Here is an 18,308-nt window from a genome sequence, read left to right on the forward strand (position 1 = left end):
TATTAAATGCAAATAATTGGAGCAAAAAAGGAGACAACAATTTAGAGAAAATATTTTAATGATTGTTAACTTTCAATGTGAAAACATTTGTTCCAAAATGTGCTGAAACTTAGATGTCAGTATCGCATGTGCATTTCAGACTTTAAAACTATGATTACCTGCTTTTTAAGCTTTTGTTTATTAAGTATTTTTATGGTCTATTGATGAATGAGGTAATCAAATATGAAATTAGACTTACCGGCAATTCAGTTTATAGAAATCTCCCAGAACAGCCCCATAGGATGTGGAGTCTCCGCCCTAATAGGGAAAGAGAACACAAAGAGTTGAAATAGTCCCGCCCCATTGACCGCCGGCAGTATTTTTATAGTGCCAAGACAGCTAACATATGCACATAAAAACTATTTCACGGTCCTAGAGTTCCGTTTATAGACGACAATTTCAGATTCACCCCAAAGACTCCCAGGTAGTGGTAACTTTGGGATCGGATTTTTTAAGGCCCATTGCTAAGTTTGGTTTGATCCCCATCTAATCAATAATTGACTGAGAATCTGTATAGTTTCATGAAAAGGTGATGTCAGAAGTGGGATTTGAACCCACGCCTCCAAGAGAGACTGCGACCTGAACGCAGCGCCTTAGACCACTCGGCCATCCTGACTTCTTGTGGATTCTGTGCCTTAACTCTTTCCAAGTTAGTCAGAAGAAATATGACCAGTAATTGTCATTGAAAATTATTTTAAAATATTTAATATTATAGTTTTTATTTCAATACATTTGTTTAAACTATTAGTTATCAAGCCTATTTTGAGCTAAATGGCCAAGCCCCATTTTAAAAAAATATGACCTTTATCACTGTATGCAGTAATAACTCTGGAATGCTTCTACATATCCCCGTAATTCTGAAAGTGTTTTTTGTGACACATTGTACTTTACATTAACTGTAAATTTAGGTCAATATATTTTTAGTTTTTTTCTGTGAAAATATCTAAAGTTTGTTTAAAATTTTGAAATATTAGTCATTTTTATTCTTTGACTGCTTATATCCTTAAACCAACTTGTCGCACCACACAAAAATGTAAATAAATAGCATTTTTCATATGTGTACTTTTTGTCAGCATTCACTTTCAAACCTCCTTTTATTTTGTTAGGATGTTAGAAATGTTATATTTCTCACAAAATGCAGTGATGCACCATATTTCTTCAGAATCTACTGTTTGGCCACACAGCAGGGCTTTGAAAATAAGAGCGCTATTTGGATTTTGGAATGCAGATTTTGCAAGAATAGTTTGCAGGTAAAATTTGCAGAGTACCAAAAGTACCAAAACAGCAGAAACCCCCCCCCAAAGTGACCCCATTTTAGAAATTACTTAGTGAAGTGAAACTTAGATGTCAGTATCGCATGTGCATTTCAGACTTTAAAACTATGATTACCTGCTTTTTAAGCTTTTGTTTATTAAGTATTTTTATGGTCTATTGATGAATGAGGTAATCAAATATGAAATTAGACTTACCGGCAATTCAGTTTATAGAAATCTCCCAGAACAGCCCCATAGGATGTGGAGTCTCCGCCCTAATAGGGAAAGAGAACACAAAGAGTTGAAATAGTCCCGCCCCATTGACCGCCGGCAGTATTTTTATAGTGCCAAGACAGCTAACATATGCACATAAAAACTATTTCACGGTCCTAGAGTTCCGTTTATAGACGACAATTTCAGATTCACCCCAAAGACTCCCAGGTAGTGGTAACTTTGGGATCGGATTTTTTAAGGCCCATTGCTAAGTTTGGTTTGATCCCCATCTAATCAATAATTGACTGAGAATCTGTATAGTTTCATGAAAAGGTGACGTCAGAAGTGGGATTTGAACCCACGCCTCCAAGAGAGACTGCGACCTGAACGCAGCGCCTTAGACCACTCGGCCATCCTGACTTCTCGTGGATTCTGTGCCTTAACTCTTTCCAAGTTAGTCAGAAGAAATATGACCAGTAATTGTCATTGAAAATTATTTTAAAATATTTAATATTATAGTTTTTATTTCAATACATTTGTTTAAACTATTAGTTATCAAGCCTATTTTGAGCTAAATGGCCAAGCCCCATTTTAAAAAAATATGACCTTTATCACTGTATGCAGTAATAACTCTGGAATGCTTCTACATATCCCCGTAATTCTGAAAGTGTTTTTTGTGACACATTGTACTTTACATTAACTGTAAATTTAGGTCAATATATTTTTAGTTTTTTTCTGTGAAAATATCTAAAGTTTGTTTAAAATTTTGAAATATTAGTCATTTTTATTCTTTGACTGCTTATATCCTTAAACCAACTTGTCGCACCACACAAAAATGTAAATAAATAGCATTTTTCATATGTGTACTTTTTGTCAGCATTCACTTTCAAACCTCCTTTTATTTTGTTAGGATGTTAGAAATGTTAGATTTCTCACAAAATGCGGTGATGCACCATATTTCTTCAGAATCTACTGTTTGGCCACACAGCAGGGCTTTGAAAATAAGAGCGCTATTTGGATTTTGGAATGCAGATTTTGCAAGAATAGTTTGCAGGTAAAATTTGCAGAGTACCAAAAGTACCAAAACAGCAGAAACCCCCCCCAAAGTGACCCCATTTTAGAAATTACTTCTCACAATGAATTCATATACACCACAGCATTTCATAGTCAAACATACATGGTTGAAATCATTCAGCTAGTGTCTGATACATGCTTTCTTTATCAGCTATCAGGTTCCCTTTAAATCCTCTTACAGCTAAGTGAAATGGAAATAAACAAAACAGAGGAAAAATTACAAAAAAATAATAATTTGCTCAAATGGAAAAGTTCCCATTTCTCATCTTTTTAACATTTTATTTTCTGTAGATAGTTAAGATTTTTAGGCCTTTTACATTTTCTTTAAATAATCAGTCCACGTGCTTTGTTTATTTTCTCCTTAAAATGTAAAGAATCAAGAAAAATGATGTTGCCGAAACCCGGGATCGAACCAGGGACCTTTAGATCTTCAGTCTAACGCTCTCCCATCTGAGCTATTTCGGCCAAACACAAACAGCTTTAGGAGTGCTAGACACTTGGCAAATGTCAAGCGAAACCCCTGAAAGTAAATATTTTTATTTTTGCTTTGACTGGTTTTTGCAGCATGATTTCTATTTGAAACTCCTGCTATTTTGTTGTACATATTTAATAACTTTCATTAACTCTTTGTGAATGAGTAGAAAAAAACATGCAAATTGCCTCTTCTGAGAAAAAGAGGACTTAAACTCTACAGCGCCACCTATTGGAAGTAGCGATCCTACAAGTCACAATCAACCCTTTAACGAGTCGTGCAATATGACTTAGGATAAAAGCCAAATCAGTATCTCAATTCGCAGACACGGTGTTTCGGGCTGTTGGCCCTCGTCAGTGCGAAGCATGAGAACTGATTTGGCTAGGTGAGAGGCTCTGGACATGGGGTCTAAGGGGTATCGTTTCTCCTTATGGAGAGTGACATACCATCTCTGGCTTGTCAAGGTAAGGAGGCTTATTTGCCGTACAATGCTCCTCTAGGAATTTAAATATGCAAATTGCCTCTTCTGAGAAAAAGAGGACTTAAACTCTACAGCGCCACCTATTGGAAGTAGCGATCCTACAAGTCACAATCAACCCTTTAACGAGTCGTGCAATATGACTTAGGATAAAAGCTAAATCAGTATCTCAATTCGCAGACACGGTGTTTCGGGCTGTTGGCCCTCGTCAGTGCGAAGCATGAGAACTGATTTGGCTAGGTGAGAGGCTCTGGACATGGGGTCTAAGGGGTATCGTTTCTCCTTATGGAGAGTGACATACCATCTCTGGCTTGTCAAGGTAAGGAGGCTTATTTGCCGTACAATGCTCCTCTAGGAATTTAAATATACAAATTGCCTCTTCTGAGAAAAAGAGGACTTAAACTCTACAGCGCCACCTATTGGAAGTAGCGATCCTACAAGTCACAATCAACCCTTTAACGAGTCGTGCAATATGACTTAGGATAAAAGCCAAATCAGTATCTCAATTCGCAGACACGGTGTTTCGGGCTGTTGGCCCTCGTCAGTGCGAAGCATGAGAACTGATTTGGCTAGGTGAGAGGCTCTGGACATGGGGTCTAAGGGGTATCGTTTCTCCTTATGGAGAGTGACATACCATCTCTGGCTTGTCAAGGTAAGGAGGCTTATTTGCCGTACAATGCTCCTCTAGGAATTTAAATATGCAAATTGCCTCTTCTGAGAAAAAGAGGACTTAAACTCTACAGCGCCACCTATTGGAAGTAGCGATCCTACAAGTCACAATCAACCCTTTAACGAGTCGTGCAATATGACTTAGGATAAAAGCCAAATCAGTATCTCAATTCGCAGACACGGTGTTTCGGGCTGTTGGCCCTCGTCAGTGCGAAGCATGAGAACTGATTTGGCTAGGTGAGAGGCTCTGGACATGGGGTCTAAGGGGTATCGTTTCTCCTTATGGAGAGTGACATACCATCTCTGGCTTGTCAAGGTAAGGAGGCTTATTTGCCGTACAATGCTCCTCTAGGAATTTAAATATGCAAATTGCCTCTTCTGAGAAAAAGAGGACTTAAACTCTACAGCGCCACCTATTGGAAGTAGCGATCCTACAAGTCACAATCAACCCTTTAACGAGTCGTGCAATATGACTTAGGATAAAAGCCAAATCAGTATCTCAATTCGCAGACACGGTGTTTCGGGCTGTTGGCCCTCGTCAGTGCGAAGCATGAGAACTGATTTGGCTAGGTGAGAGGCTCTGGACATGGGGTCTAAGGGGTATCGTTTCTCCTTATGGAGAGTGACATACCATCTCTGGCTTGTCAAGGTAAGGAGGCTTATTTGCCGTACAATGCTCCTCTAGGAATTTAAATATGCAAATTGCCTCTTCTGAGAAAAAGAGGACTTAAACTCTACAGCGCCACCTATTGGAAGTAGCGATCCTACAAGTCACAATCAACCCTTTAACGAGTCGTGCAATATGACTTAGGATAAAAGCCAAATCAGTATCTCAATTCGCAGACACGGTGTTTCGGGCTGTTGGCCCTCGTCAGTGCGAAGCATGAGAACTGATTTGGCTAGGTGAGAGGCTCTGGACATGGGGTCTAAGGGGTATCGTTTCTCCTTATGGAGAGTGACATACCATCTCTGGCTTGTCAAGGTAAGGAGGCTTATTTGCCGTACAATGCTCCTCTAGGAATTTAAATATGCAAATTGCCTCTTCTGAGAAAAAGAGGACTTAAACTCTACAGCGCCACCTATTGGAAGTAGCGATCCTACAAGTCACAATCAACCCTTTAACGAGTCGTGCAATATGACTTAGGATAAAAGCCAAATCAGTATCTCAATTCGCAGACACGGTGTTTCGGGCTGTTGGCCCTCGTCAGTGCGAAGCATGAGAACTGATTTGGCTAGGTGAGAGGCTCTGGACATGGGGTCTAAGGGGTATCGTTTCTCCTTATGGAGAGTGACATACCATCTCTGGCTTGTCAAGGTAAGGAGGCTTATTTGCCGTACAATGCTCCTCTAGGAATTTAAATATGCAAATTGCCTCTTCTGAGAAAAAGAGGACTTAAACTCTACAGCGCCACCTATTGGAAGTAGCGATCCTACAAGTCACAATCAACCCTTTAACGAGTCGTGCAATATGACTTAGGATAAAAGCCAAATCAGTATCTCAATTCGCTGACACGGTGTTTCGGGCTGTTGGCCCTCGTCAGTGCGAAGCATGAGAACTGATTTGGCTAGGTGAGAGGCTCTGGACATGGGGTCTAAGGGGTATCGTTTCTCCTTATGGAGAGTGACATACCATCTCTGGCTTGTCAAGGTAAGGAGGCTTATTTGCCGTACAATGCTCCTCTAGGAATTTAAATATGCAACTTGCCTCTTCTGAGAAAAAGAGGACTTAAACTCTACAGCGCCACCTATTGGAAGTAGCGATCCTACAAGTCACAATCAACCCTTTAACGAGTCGTGCAATGTGACTTAGGATAAAAGCCAAATCAGTATCTCAATTCGCAGACACGGTGTTTCGGGCTGTTGGCCCTCGTCAGTGCGAAGCATGAGAACTGATTTGGCTAGGTGAGAGGCTCTGGACATGGGGTCTAAGGGGTATCGTTTCTCCTTATGGAGAGTGACATACCATCTCTTTTTCTCAGAAGAGGCAATTTGCATATTTAAATTCCTAGAGGAGCATTGTACGGCAAATAAGCCTCCTTACCTTGACAAGCCAGAGATGGTATGTCACTCTCCATAAGGAGAAACGATACCCCTTAGACCCTAGAAAAAAACAGCAATTTTGACAGAGATTTTTTTACATTTTCAATTTGACTCCATTCATCAGGTTCATTCAAACCCTGTGTTTGTGATGGTTGCACATAAAAGACAATGTGCATGCATAATGTTACATCAAGTTTTATTTGTTATTAAATGCAAATAATTGGAGCAAAAAAGGAGACAACAATTTAGAGAAAATATTTTAATGATTGTTAACTTTCAATGTGAAAACATTTGTCCCAAAATGTGCTGAAACTTAGATGTCAGTATCGCATGTGCATTTCAGACTTTAAAACTATGATTACCTGCTTTTTAAGCTTTTGTTTATTAAGTATTTTTATGGTCTATTGATGAATGAGGTAATCAAATATGAAATTAGACTTACCGGCAATTCAGTTTATAGAAATCTCCCAGAACAGCCCCATAGGATGTGGAGTCTCCGCCCTAATAGGGAAAGAGAACACAAAGAGTTGAAATAGTCCCGCCCCATTGACCGCCCGCAGTATTTTTATAGTGCCAAGACAGCTAACATATGCACATAAAAACTATTTCACGGTCCTAGAGTTCCGTTTATAGACGACAATTTCAGACTCACCCCAAAGACTCCCAGGTAGTGGTAACTTTGGGATCGGATTTTTTAAGGCCCATTGCTAAGTTTGGTTTGATACCCATCTAATCAATAATTGACTGAGAATCTGTATAGTTTCATGAAAAGGTGATGTCAGAAGTGGGATTTGAACCCACGCCTCCAAGAGAGACTGCGACCTGAACGCAGCGCCTTAGACCACTCGGCCATCCTGACTTCTTGTGGATTCTGTGCCTTAACTCTTTCCAAGTTAGTCAGAAGAAATATGACCAGTAATTGTCATTGAAAATTATTTTAAAATATTTAATATTATAGTTTTTATTTCAATACATTTGTTTAAACTATTAGTTATCAAGCCTATTTTGAGCTAAATGGCCAAGCCCCATTTTAAAAAAATATGACTTTTATCACTGTATGCAGTAATAACTCTGGAATGCTTCTACATATCCCCGTAATTCTGAAAGTGTTTTTTGTGACACATTGTACTTTACATTAACTGTAAATTTAGGTCAATATATTTTTAGTTTTTTTCTGTGAAAATATCTAAAGTTTGTTTAAAATTTTGAAATATTAGTCATTTTTATTCTTTGACTGCTTATATCCTTAAACCAACTTGTCGCACCACACAAAAATGTAAATAAATAGCATTTTTCATATGTGTACTTTTTGTCAGCATTCACTTTCAAACCTCCTTTTATTTTGTTAGGATGTTAGAAATGTTAGATTTCTCACAAAATGCAGTGATGCACCATATTTCTTCAGAATCTACTGTTTGGCCACACAGCAGGGCTTTGAAAATAAGAGCGCTATTTGGATTTTGGAATGCAGATTTTGCAAGAATAGTTTGCAGGTAAAATTTGCAGAGTACCAAAAGTACCAAAACAGCAGAAACCCCCCCCAAAGTGACCCCATTTTAGAAATTACTTCTCACAATGAATTCATATACACCACAGCATTTCATAGTCAAACATACATGGTTGAAATCATTCAGCTAGTGTCTGATACATGCTTTCTTTATCAGCTATCAGGTTCCCTTTAAATCCTCTTACAGCTAAGTGAAATGGAAATAAACAAAACAGAGAAAAATTACAAAAAAATAATAATTTGCTCAAATGGAAAAGTTCCCATTTCTCATCTTTTTAACATTTTATTTTCTGTAGATAGTTAAGATTTTTAGGCCTTTTACATTTTCTTTAAATAATCAGTCCACGTGCTTTGTTTATTTTCTCCTTAAAATGTAAAGAATCAAGAAAAATGATGTTGCCGAAACCCGGGATCGAACCAGGGACCTTTAGATCTTCAGTCTAACGCTCTCCCATCTGAGCTATTTCGGCCAAACACAAACAGCTTTAGGAGTGCTAGACACTTGGCAAATGTCAAGCGAAACCCCTGAAAGTAGATATTTTTATTTTTGCTTTGACTGGTTTTTGCAGCATGATTTCTATTTGAAACTCCTGCTATTTTGTTGTACATATTTAATAACTTTCATTAACTCTTTGTGAATGAGTAGAAAAAAACAGCAATTTTGACAGAGATTTTTTTACATTTTCAATTTGACTCCATTCATCAGGTTCATTCAAATCCTGTGTTTGTGAGACAGGTGATGGTTGCACATAAAAGACAATGTGCATGCATAATGTTACATCAAGTTTTATTTGTTATTAAATGCAAATAATTGGAGCAAAAAAGGAGACAACAATTTAGAGAAAATATTTTAATGATTGTTAACTTTCAATGTGAAAACATTTGTTCCAAAATGTGCTGAAACTTAGATGTCAGTATCGCATGTGCATTTCAGACTTTAAAACTATGATTACCTGCTTTTTAAGCTTTTGTTTATTAAGTATTTTTATGGTCTATTGATGAATGAGGTAATCAAATATGAAATTAGACTTACCGGCAATTCAGTTTATAGAAATCTCCCAGAACAGCCCCATAGGATGTGGAGTCTCCGCCCTAATAGGGAAAGAGAACACAAAGAGTTGAAATAGTCACGCCCCATTGACCGCCCGCAGTATTTTTATAGTGCCAAGACAGCTAACATATGCACATAAAAACTATTTCACGGTCCTAGAGTTCCGTTTATAGACGACAATTTCAGATTCACCCCAAAGACTCCCAGGTAGTGGTAACTTTGGGATCGGATTTTTTAAGGCCCATTGCTAAGTTTGGTTTGATCCCCATCTAATCAATAATTGACTGAGAATCTGTATAGTTTCATGAAAAGGTGATGTCAGAAGTGGGATTTGAACCCACGCCTCCAAGAGAGACTGCAACCTGAACGCAGCGCCTTAGACCACTCGGCCATCCTGACTTGTTGTGGATTTTGTGCCTTAACTCTTTCCAAGTTAGTCAGAAGAAATATGACCAGTAACCAGTGAATATGACCAGTAAAATGGGGTCACTTTTGGGGGGTTTCTGCTGTTTAGGCACATCAGGGGCTCTCCAAACGCGACATGGCGTCCGATCTCAATTCCAGTCAATTTTGCATTGAAAAATCAAATGGCGCTCCTTTGCTTCCGAGCTCAGCCATGCGCCCAAACAGTGGTTTACCCCCACATATAGGGTGTCGGCGTACTCAAGACAAATTGTACAACAGCTTCTGGGGTCCATTTTCTCCTGTTACCCTTGGTAAAATAAAAATTTGGAGGCAAAAAGATCATTTTTGTAGAAAAAATGCGATTTTTTTTTTTCACGGCTCTACGTTATAAACTTCTGTGAAGCACCTGGGGGTTTAAAGTGCTCACCACACATCTAGATAAGTTCCTTAAGGGGTCTAGTTTCCAAAATGGTGTCATATGTGGGGGGTCTCTACTGTTTAGGCACATCAGCGGCTCTCCAAACGTGACATGGCGTCCGATCTCAATTCCAGCCAATTCTACATTGAAAAAGTAAAACGACACTCCTTCTCTTCCAAGCTCTGCGGTGCGCCCAAACAGTGGTTTACCCCCATATATGGGGTATCGACGTACTCAGGAGAAATTGCACAACAACTTTTGTGGTCTAATTTCTCCTGTTACCCTTGTGAAAATAAAAATTTGGGGGCAAAAAGATCATTTTTGTAGAAAAAATGAGATTTTTTATTTTCACGGCTCTACGTTATAAACCCTAACTCTAACCCTAACTCTAACCCTAACCCTAACCCTAATTTTAGCCCCAACTTGTCTTCTCCTTCCGGCCGGCAGATGGCAGCAGATGGCGGGCGCACTGCGCATGCGCCCGCCATGATGAAAAAGCCGGCTGGCAGGAGAAGACAGAAGAGGACCCAGGGACCCCGGGTGAGTATGATAGGGTCCCCGAATCCCCCTATTTCTCTGTCCTCTAATGTGCGATCACATCAGAGGACAGAGAAATAACTGATCGCTTTTTTTTTTTTTTTTTTTGCGGTCGCCAGTAAACTGTTAATTACCGGCGATCGCAAAGCAGGGGTCGGTGCAAACCGACCCCGATCATGTTCTTTGGGGTCTCGGCTACCCCCGACAGCCGAGACCCCAAAGAACATCCGGGTGCCGGGCGGCGGCCGCCATTTTTTCCCGGAAAAAAGATGGCGGCGCCCATGGGGAGACACGAGGAGCACCGGGGGAGGTAGGTAAGTATTGGGGGGCTATTGGGGGCCATCGGGGACCACATTTCTCTGTCCTCCGATGTGCGATCACATCGGAGGACAGAGAAATTAAATGGCAAATCGCGTTTTTTTTTTTGTTGCGACCGCCGGTAAACGGTTAATTACCGGCGATCGCAACTCGGGGGTCGGTAAAAACCCCCCGAATCATGTTCTCTGGGGTCTCGGCTACCCTCGGCAACCGAGACCCCAGAGAAAATCCGACTCTGGGGGGCGCTATTCACTTTTTCCATGGCTGTGGATTAAGTACCCTTAGCGGCCGCCGTTAAAAGGCGTATCGGCGGTCGTTAAGGGGTTAAATAATCAGACCACGTGCTTTGTTTATTTTCTCCTTAAAATGTAAAGAATCAAGAAAAATGATGTTGCCGAAACCCGGGATCGAACCAGGGACCTTTAGATCTTCAGTCTAATGCTCTCCCATCTGAGCTATTTCGGCCAAACACAAACAACTTTGGGAGTGCTAGACACTTGGCAAATGTCAAGCGAAACCCCTGAAAGTAGATATTTTTATTTTTGCTTTGACTGGTTTTTGCAGCATGATTTCTATTTGAAACTCCTGCTATTTTGTTGTACATATTTAATAACTTTCATTAACTCTTTGTGAATGAGTAGAAAAAAACAGCAATTTTGACAGAGATTTTTTTACATTTTCAATTTGACTCCATTCATCAGGTTCATTCAAACCCTGTGTTTGTGAGACAGGTGATGGTTGCACATAAAAGACAATGTGCATGCATAATGTTACATCAAGTTTTATTTGTTATTAAATGCAAATAATTGGAGCAAAAAAGGAGACAACAATTTAGAGAAAATATTTTAATGATTGTTAACTTTCAATGTGAAAACATTTGTCCCAAAATGTGCTGAAACTTAGATGTCAGTATCGCATGTGCATTTCAGACTTTAAAACTATGATTACCTGCTTTTTAAGCTTTTGTTTATTAAGTATTTTTATGGTCTATTGATGAATGAGGTAATCAAATATGAAATTAGACTTACCGGCAATTCAGTTTATAGAAATCTCCCAGAACAGCCCCATAGGATGTGGAGTCTCCGCCCTAATAGGGAAAGAGAACACAAAGAGTTGAAATAGTCCCGCCCCATTGACCGCCCGCAGTATTTTTATAGTGCCAAGACAGCTAACATATGCACATAAAAACTATTTCACGGTCCTAGAGTTCCGTTTATAGACGACAATTTCAGACTCACCCTAAAGACTCCCAGGTAGTGGTAACTTTGGGATCGGATTTTTTAAGGCCCATTGCTAAGTTTGGTTTGATCCCCATCTAATCAATAATTGACTGAGAATCTGTATAGTTTTATGAAAGGGTGATGTCAGAAGTGGGATTTGAACCCACGCCTCCAAGAAAGACTGCGACCTGAACGCAGCGCCTTAGACCACTCAGCCATCCTGACTTCTTGTGGATTCTGTGCCTTAACTCTTTCCAAGTTAGTCAGAAGAAATATGACCAGTAATTGTCATTGAAAATTATTTTAAAATATTTAATATTACAGTTTTTATTTCAATACATTTGTTTAAACTATTAGTTATCAAGCCTATTTTGAGCTAAATGGCAAAGCCCCATTTTAAAAAAATATGACCTTTATCACTGTATGCAGTAATAACTCTGGAATGCTTCTACATATCCCCGTAATTCTGAAAGTGTTTTTTGTGACACATTGTACTTTACATTAACTGTAAATTTAGGTCAATATATTTTTAGTTTTTTTCTGTGAAAATATCTAAAGTTTGTTTAAAATTTTGAAATATTAGTCATTTTTATTCTTTGACTGCTTATATCCTTAAACCAACTTGTCGCACCACACAAAAATGTAAATAAATAGCATTTTTCATATGTGTACTTTTTGTCAGCATTCACTTTCAAACCTCCTTTTATTTTGTTAGGATGTTAGAAATGTTAGATTTCTCACAAAATGCGGTGATGCACCATATTTCTTCAGAATCTACTGTTTAGCCACACAGCAGGGCTTTGAAAATAAGAGCGCTATTTGGATTTTGGAATGCAGATTTTGCAAGAATAGTTTGCAGGTAAAATTTGCAGAGTACCAAAAGTACCAAACCAGCAGAACCCCCCCCCCAAAGTGACCCCATTTTAGAAATTACTTCTCACAATGAATTCATATACACCACGGCATTTCATAGTCAAACATACATGGTTGAAATCATTCAGCTAGTGTCTGATACATGCTTTCTTTATCAGCTATCAGGTTCCCTTTAAATCCTCTTACAGCTAAGTGAAATGGAAATTAACAAAACAGAGGAAAAATTACAAAAAAATAATAATTTGCTCAAATGGAAAAGTTCCCATTTCTCATCTTTTTAACATTTTATTTTCTGTAGATAGTTAAGATTTTTAGGCCTTTTACATTTTCTTTAAATAATCAGTCCACGTGCTTTGTTTATTTTCTCCTTAAAATGTAAAGAATCAAGAAAAATGATGTTGCCGAAACCCGGGATCGAACCAGGGACCTTTAGATCTTCAGTCTAACGCTCTCCCATCTGAGCTATTTCGGCCAAACACAAACAGCTTTAGGAGTGCTAGACACTTGGCAAATGTCAAGCGAAACCCCTGAAAGTAGATATTTTTATTTTTGCTTTGACTGGTTTTTGCAGCATGATTTCTATTTGAAACTCCTGCTATTTTGTTGTACATATTTAATAACTTTCATTAACTCTTTGTGAATGAGTAGAAAAAAACAGCAATTTTGACAGAGATTTTTTTACATTTTCAATTTGACTCCATTCATCAGGTTCATTCAAATCCTGTGTTTGTGAGACAGGTGATGGTTGCACATAAAAGACAATGTGCATGCATAATGTTACATCAAGTTTTATTTGTTATTAAATGCAAATAATTGGAGCAAAAAAGGAGACAACAATTTAGAGAAAATATTTTAATGATTGTTAACTTTCAATGTGAAAACATTTGTTCCAAAATGTGCTGAAACTTAGATGTCAGTATCGCATGTGCATTTCAGACTTTAAAACTATGATTACCTGCTTTTTAAGCTTTTGTTTATTAAGTATTTTTATGGTCTATTGATGAATGAGGTAATCAAATATGAAATTAGACTTACCGGCAATTCAGTTTATAGAAATCTCCCAGAACAGCCCCATAGGATGTGGAGTCTCCGCCCTAATAGGGAAAGAGAACACAAAGAGTTGAAATAGTCACGCCCCATTGACCGCCCGCAGTATTTTTATAGTGCCAAGACAGCTAACATATGCACATAAAAACTATTTCACGGTCCTAGAGTTCCGTTTATAGACGACAATTTCAGATTCACCCCAAAGACTCCCAGGTAGTGGTAACTTTGGGATCGGATTTTTTAAGGCCCATTGCTAAGTTTGGTTTGATCCCCATCTAATCAATAATTGACTGAGAATCTGTATAGTTTCATGAAAAGGTGATGTCAGAAGTGGGATTTGAACCCACGCCTCCAAGAGAGACTGCAACCTGAACGCAGCGCCTTAGACCACTCGGCCATCCTGACTTGTTGTGGATTTTGTGCCTTAACTCTTTCCAAGTTAGTCAGAAGAAATATGACCAGTAACCAGTGAATATGACCAGTAAAATGGGGTCACTTTTGGGGGGTTTCTGCTGTTTAGGCACATCAGGGGCTCTCCAAACGCGACATGGCGTCCGATCTCAATTCCAGTCAATTTTGCATTGAAAAATCAAATGGCGCTCCTTTGCTTCCGAGCTCAGCCATGCGCCCAAACAGTGGTTTACCCCCACATATAGGGTGTCGGCGTACTCAAGACAAATTGTACAACAGCTTCTGGGGTCCATTTTCTCCTGTTACCCTTGGTAAAATAAAAATTTGGAGGCAAAAAGATCATTTTTGTAGAAAAAATGCGATTTTTTTTTTTCACGGCTCTACGTTATAAACTTCTGTGAAGCACCTGGGGGTTTAAAGTGCTCACCACACATCTAGATAAGTTCCTTAAGGGGTCTAGTTTCCAAAATGGTGTCATATGTGGGGGGTCTCTACTGTTTAGGCACATCAGCGGCTCTCCAAACGTGACATGGCGTCCGATCTCAATTCCAGCCAATTCTACATTGAAAAAGTAAAACGACACTCCTTCTCTTCCAAGCTCTGCGGTGCGCCCAAACAGTGGTTTACCCCCATATATGGGGTATCGACGTACTCAGGAGAAATTGCACAACAACTTTTGTGGTCTAATTTCTCCTGTTACCCTTGTGAAAATAAAAATTTGGGGGCAAAAAGATCATTTTTGTAGAAAAAATGAGATTTTTTATTTTCACGGCTCTACGTTATAAACCCTAACTCTAACCCTAACTCTAACCCTAACCCTAACCCTAATTTTAGCCCCAACTTGTCTTCTCCTTCCGGCCGGCAGATGGCAGCAGATGGCGGGCGCACTGCGCATGCGCCCGCCATGATGAAAAAGCCGGCTGGCAGGAGAAGACAGAAGAGGACCCAGGGACCCCGGGTGAGTATGATAGGGTCCCCGAATCCCCCTATTTCTCTGTCCTCTGATGTGCGATCACATCAGAGGACAGAGAAATAACTGATCGCTTTTTTTTTTTTTTTTTTTTGCGGTCGCCAGTAAACTGTTAATTACCGGCGATCGCAAAGCAGGGGTCGGTGCAAACCGACCCCGATCATGTTCTTTGGGGTCTCGGCTACCCCCGACAGCCGAGACCCCAAAGAACATCCGGGTGCCGGGCGGCGGCCGCCATTTTTTCCCGGAAAAAAGATGGCGGCGCCCATGGGGAGACACGAGGAGCACCGGGGGAGGTAGGTAAGTATTGGGGGGCTATTGGGGGCCATCGGGGACCACATTTCTCTGTCCTCCGATGTGCGATCACATCGGAGGACAGAGAAATTAAATGGCAAATCGCGTTTTTTTTTTTGTTGCGACCGCCGGTAAACGGTTAATTACCGGCGATCGCAACTCGGGGGTCGGTAAAAACCCCCCGAATCATGTTCTCTGGGGTCTCGGCTACCCTCGGCAACCGAGACCCCAGAGAAAATCCGACTCTGGGGGGCGCTATTCACTTTTTCCATGGCTGTGGATTAAGTACCCTTAGCGGCCGCCGTTAAAAGGCGTATCGGCGGTCGTTAAGGGGTTAAATAATCAGACCACGTGCTTTGTTTATTTTCTCCTTAAAATGTAAAGAATCAAGAAAAATGATGTTGCCGAAACCCGGGATCGAACCAGGGACCTTTAGATCTTCAGTCTAATGCTCTCCCATCTGAGCTATTTCGGCCAAACACAAACAACTTTGGGAGTGCTAGACACTTGGCAAATGTCAAGCGAAACCCCTGAAAGTAGATATTTTTATTTTTGCTTTGACTGGTTTTTGCAGCATGATTTCTATTTGAAACTCCTGCTATTTTGTTGTACATATTTAATAACTTTCATTAACTCTTTGTGAATGAGTAGAAAAAAACAGCAATTTTGACAGAGATTTTTTTACATTTTCAATTTGACTCCATTCATCAGGTTCATTCAAACCCTGTGTTTGTGAGACAGGTGATGGTTGCACATAAAAGACAATGTGCATGCATAATGTTACATCAAGTTTTATTTGTTATTAAATGCAAATAATTGGAGCAAAAAAGGAGACAACAATTTAGAGAAAATATTTTAATGATTGTTAACTTTCAATGTGAAAACATTTGTCCCAAAATGTGCTGAAACTTAGATGTCAGTATCGCATGTGCATTTCAGACTTTAAAACTATGATTACCTGCTTTTTAAGCTTTTGTTTATTAAGTATTTTTATGGTCTATTGATGAATGAGGTAATCAAATATGAAATTAGACTTACCGGCAATTCAGTTTATAGAAATCTCCCAGAACAGCCCCATAGGATGTGGAGTCTCCGCCCTAATAGGGAAAGAGAACACAAAGAGTTGAAATAGTCCCGCCCCATTGACCGCCGGCAGTATTTTTATAGTGCCAAGACAGCTAACATATGCACATAAAAACTATTTCACGGTCCTAGAGTTCCGTTTATAGACGACAATTTCAGATTCACCCCAAAGACTCCCAGGTAGTGGTAACTTTGGGATCGGATTTTTTAAGGCCCATTGCTAAGTTTGGTTTGATCCCCATCTAATCAATAATTGACTGAGAATCTGTATAGTTTCATGAAAAGGTGATGTCAGAAGTGGGATTTGAACCCACGCCTCCAAGAGAGACTGCGACCTGAACGCAGCGCCTTAGACCACTCGGCCATCCTGACTTCTTGTGGATTCTGTGCCTTAACTCTTTCCAAGTTAGTCAGAAGAAATATGACCAGTAATTGTCATTGAAAATTATTTTAAAATATTTAATATTATAGTTTTTATTTCAATACATTTGTTTAAACTATTAGTTATCAAGCCTATTTTGAGCTAAATGGCAAAGCCCCATTTTAAAAAAATATGACCTTTATCACTGTATGCAGTAATAACTCTGGAATGCTTCTACATATCCCCGTAATTCTGAAAGTGTTTTTTGTGACACATTGTACTTTACATTAACTGTAAATTTAGGTCAATATATTTTTAGTTTTTTTCTGTGAAAATATCTAAAGTTTGTTTAAAATTTTGAAATATTAGTCATTTTTATTCTTTGACTGCTTATATCCTTAAACCAACTTGTCGCACCACACAAAAATGTAAATAAATAGCATTTTTCATATGTGTACTTTTTGTCAGCATTCACTTTCAAACCTCCTTTTATTTTGTTAGGATGTTAGAAATGTTAGATTTCTCACAAAATGCAGTGATGCACCATATTTCTTCAGAATCTACTGTTTGGCCACACAGCAGGGCTTTGAAAATAAGAGCGCTATTTGGATTTTGGAATGCAGATTTTGCAAGAATAGTTTGCAGGTAAAATTTGCAGAGTACCAAAAGTACCAAAACAGCAGAAACCCCCCCCAAAGTGACCCCATTTTAGAAATTACTTAGTGAAGTGAAACTTAGATGTCAGTATCGCATGTGCATTTCAGACTTTAAAACTATGATTACCTGCTTTTTAAGCTTTTGTTTATTAAGTATTTTTATGGTCTATTGATGAATGAGGTAATCAAATATGAAATTAGACTTACCGGCAATTCAGTTTATAGAAATCTCCCAGAACAGCCCCATAGGATGTGGAGTCTCCGCCCTAATAGGGAAAGAGAACACAAAGAGTTGAAATAGTCCCGCCCCATTGACCGCCGGCAGTATTTTTATAGTGCCAAGACAGCTAACATATGCACATAAAAACTATTTCACGGTCCTAGAGTTCCGTTTATAGACGACAATTTCAGATTCACCCCAAAGACTCCCAGGTAGTGGTAACTTTGGGATCGGATTTTTTAAGGCCCATTGCTAAGTTTGGTTTGATCCCCATCTAATCAATAATTGACTGAGAATCTGTATAGTTTCATGAAAAGTTGATGTCAGAAGTGGGATTTGAACCCACGCCTCCAAGAGAGACTGCGACCTGAACGCAGCGCCTTAGACCACTCAGCCATCCTGACTTCTTGTGGATTCTGTGCCTTAACTCTTTCCAAGTTAGTCAGAAGAAATATGACCAGTAATTGTCATTGAAAATTATTTTAAAATATTTAATATTATAGTTTTTATTTCAATACATTTGTTTAAACTATTAGTTATCAAGCCTATTTTGAGCTAAATGGCCAAGCCCCATTTTAAAAAAATATGACCTTTATCACTGTATGCAGTAATAACTCTGGAATGCTTCTACATATCCCCGTAATTCTGAAAGTGTTTTTTGTGACACATTGTACTTTACATTAACTGTAAATTTAGGTC

At 39.1% G+C, this 18,308-nt stretch overlaps 13 non-coding genes across 13 annotated transcripts; all 13 read right to left on the reverse strand.

Annotated features, from left to right (window-relative positions):
• Positions 1 to 572: 572 nt before the first annotated feature.
• Positions 573 to 655, reverse strand: TRNAL-CAG (transfer RNA leucine (anticodon CAG)). The gene has a single exon. It is a non-coding gene; the product is annotated as a tRNA-Leu (tRNA).
• A 1,187-nt stretch (positions 656 to 1,842) lies between these two features.
• TRNAL-CAG (transfer RNA leucine (anticodon CAG)) lies at positions 1,843 to 1,925 on the reverse strand. The gene has a single exon. It is a non-coding gene; the product is annotated as a tRNA-Leu (tRNA).
• Positions 1,926 to 2,971: 1,046 nt separating this feature from the next.
• On the reverse strand, positions 2,972 to 3,044 carry TRNAF-GAA (transfer RNA phenylalanine (anticodon GAA)). Its single transcript has one exon. It is a non-coding gene; the product is annotated as a tRNA-Phe (tRNA).
• Positions 3,045 to 7,014: 3,970 nt separating this feature from the next.
• On the reverse strand, positions 7,015 to 7,097 carry TRNAL-CAG (transfer RNA leucine (anticodon CAG)). The gene has a single exon. It is a non-coding gene; the product is annotated as a tRNA-Leu (tRNA).
• A 1,045-nt stretch (positions 7,098 to 8,142) lies between these two features.
• On the reverse strand, positions 8,143 to 8,215 carry TRNAF-GAA (transfer RNA phenylalanine (anticodon GAA)). The gene has a single exon. It is a non-coding gene; the product is annotated as a tRNA-Phe (tRNA).
• An 897-nt stretch (positions 8,216 to 9,112) lies between these two features.
• On the reverse strand, positions 9,113 to 9,195 carry TRNAL-CAG (transfer RNA leucine (anticodon CAG)). Its single transcript has one exon. It is a non-coding gene; the product is annotated as a tRNA-Leu (tRNA).
• Positions 9,196 to 10,866: 1,671 nt separating this feature from the next.
• Positions 10,867 to 10,939, reverse strand: TRNAF-GAA (transfer RNA phenylalanine (anticodon GAA)). Its single transcript has one exon. It is a non-coding gene; the product is annotated as a tRNA-Phe (tRNA).
• Positions 10,940 to 11,836: 897 nt separating this feature from the next.
• On the reverse strand, positions 11,837 to 11,919 carry TRNAL-CAG (transfer RNA leucine (anticodon CAG)). The gene has a single exon. It is a non-coding gene; the product is annotated as a tRNA-Leu (tRNA).
• Positions 11,920 to 12,966: 1,047 nt separating this feature from the next.
• On the reverse strand, positions 12,967 to 13,039 carry TRNAF-GAA (transfer RNA phenylalanine (anticodon GAA)). Its single transcript has one exon. It is a non-coding gene; the product is annotated as a tRNA-Phe (tRNA).
• Positions 13,040 to 13,936: 897 nt separating this feature from the next.
• TRNAL-CAG (transfer RNA leucine (anticodon CAG)) lies at positions 13,937 to 14,019 on the reverse strand. Its single transcript has one exon. It is a non-coding gene; the product is annotated as a tRNA-Leu (tRNA).
• A 1,672-nt stretch (positions 14,020 to 15,691) lies between these two features.
• TRNAF-GAA (transfer RNA phenylalanine (anticodon GAA)) lies at positions 15,692 to 15,764 on the reverse strand. Its single transcript has one exon. It is a non-coding gene; the product is annotated as a tRNA-Phe (tRNA).
• Positions 15,765 to 16,661: 897 nt separating this feature from the next.
• On the reverse strand, positions 16,662 to 16,744 carry TRNAL-CAG (transfer RNA leucine (anticodon CAG)). Its single transcript has one exon. It is a non-coding gene; the product is annotated as a tRNA-Leu (tRNA).
• Positions 16,745 to 17,930: 1,186 nt separating this feature from the next.
• Positions 17,931 to 18,013, reverse strand: TRNAL-CAG (transfer RNA leucine (anticodon CAG)). Its single transcript has one exon. It is a non-coding gene; the product is annotated as a tRNA-Leu (tRNA).
• Between the last annotated feature and the right edge of the window lie 295 nt (positions 18,014 to 18,308).

Source organism: Ranitomeya variabilis, chromosome 4, assembly GCF_051348905.1.
Source record: "Ranitomeya variabilis isolate aRanVar5 chromosome 4, aRanVar5.hap1, whole genome shotgun sequence".
In the NCBI taxonomy this organism is placed as follows: Eukaryota; Metazoa; Chordata; class Amphibia; order Anura; family Dendrobatidae; genus Ranitomeya; species Ranitomeya variabilis.